Source organism: Antrostomus carolinensis, unplaced genomic scaffold (genome assembly GCF_000700745.2).
Source record: "Antrostomus carolinensis isolate BGI_N321 unplaced genomic scaffold, ASM70074v2 scaffold1833, whole genome shotgun sequence".
In the NCBI taxonomy this organism is placed as follows: Eukaryota; Metazoa; Chordata; class Aves; order Caprimulgiformes; family Caprimulgidae; genus Antrostomus; species Antrostomus carolinensis.
In genome coordinates this window covers 34,700-36,681 of record NW_010307073.1, presented here as the reverse complement: position 1 = coordinate 36,681, position 1,982 = coordinate 34,700, and positions in this window count along the sequence as shown.

Here is a 1,982-nt window from a genome sequence, read left to right as displayed (position 1 = left end):
GGTCGGCCATGTAAAGGGCACACGGCAGCTTTCCAGCCCCACGCTATTTAGCCTCCAGCACAGGATTGCACAAGTACTTTGAGATTCAACCCGCCCCAGCGCCACTACAATCAGGGGCAGCATCAGCCCACGCAGAACAAACGAGCAGTAGGAGACCCAAGTGACTCACCAGGCTCCAGCGGCCTCCCGCCGAGCTGGCAGCGCAGCCATGATGCCCGTGGCGCAGCTGGGACGGGCAGTCGTGGAGCACAGACCCGGGGAGGGAGGTGGCCTCAAGCTGAGCTTAAATAGCCATGGAGGGGGACGGGGGCGGGAGATTCCAGGTGAGGCTGGTTGGGGCCCCCTGGCCCATTAGCACTCCCGGGGCCAGGACACCTGTGCGGCGGGGTCCCGGCGCCCCCAGGCCTCCATAATGCATTTCTGAATGATACCGATTTCTCTTTTTCTCAGCATTTCAGTTAAACCAGATCCCAAAACCAGTGGAATCAAGGGAAATCTTTCAACTGCTCTCTCAGGCACTTTGGACTAGGCTCCTGTTGAGCTTTTTGTGGCATTTGGGTTTTATTCCTCATTACAGATTGAACCTGTTGTTAATCAAAGCACGGGTAACACTGTCACAAAGACAATGTGACATTTCCATGCCGTTCTACCAGCTTAAACAAGATTCCATGAAGAAGCTGACCTTTCCTCAGTCGAATTTTAAATGCCAAAATTGCAGGAATCCATCTTTCAATTACTGTCACCTTGAAAGTGAAAAATGCCGGAGGCACTACGCTTTAAACATTACCAAGCCCAGATATATTTCAAATGCAATCTTCCCTTTCAGGATGGATTCTTCATTTCTGAAATGCAATGAATCTTATGCAACTTTTCCACACAACAGTGTTAATACTGCAGATTAAGCCTAAAGAGGGGAGGGCAGTGAGCATGTTGGGGAACAGCAGGAGCACGGCTGCCCCAGGAGGAAGCACAAGCCGGGAGCTGAGGGTACCCATGGCACAGGCTGGGAAGCGACTGCACCAGCAGGACACAGTCCCACAGCACCTGAGCAAGGCAGGATGGTGACAGTCACAGGCCCCACTGACAGCCCAGGCATCACCAGACCACACAAGGGAACGAGTGAGAGCCAAGGTCAGCCTGAGAAGTCCAGGCAGGGAGTCTGGATGATGAGCAGAGGACAGGGTTGACATGGCTGTACCTGTGGGACAGCTTCAGCAGGGACCGAGGACAGGCCTGACTGCCAGTGGGGCTCTTGGCCACGGGCAGAGGTTGCAGGGCAGACTGGTTGGGGCAATTAATGCCTCTTGGTCTGGCAGAGAGAGACCAAAACTGAGGGTTAACTGTGAACTCCCAACTAAATTTGCAGGATATTCCTAGCTTAATAGATAAGAAAAGGTGCATGTTTTGGTCTAATCATGCAGCTGGCAATTCTAGTTCTGGCTTCTGCTTCTTTGTGGAAGCTGTCTGAATTTAGGCCTTATTCATTACAAACTTCCCAGACCTGAGGCCCTGTGTAGTGGTGCCTTGCTCCAAAGACAGCTTTGGGTAGGGCGGGCAATATTCTGCAGTACCTCCTGCCTCTTGCTTCTGGCAATGACTTTGCCTGCTAAGCTTTGCCGTGCCAGGAAGCCTTCTGCCTAAGCTCTCCCACCACTCAGAAGCTCTTTACAGGCCTGCAGGAACAGACCAGCAGGCTGTAACCTGCAACAATGGCTCTTTCCTCCTCTCTACTCCCAGGGCAGAAGCCAGCACTCAAGCACTTCTGCAGTACCTCCTGCCTCTTGCTTCTGGCAATGACTTTGCCTGCTAAGCTTTGCCGTGCCAGGAAGCCTTCTGCCTAAGCTCTCCCACCACTCAGAAGCTCTTTACAGGCCTGCAGGAACAGACCAGCAGGCTGTAACCTGCAACAATGGCTCTTTCCTCCTCTCTACTCCCAGGGCAGAAGCCAGCACTCAAGCACAGGGAGCTCACGTACAGCACTA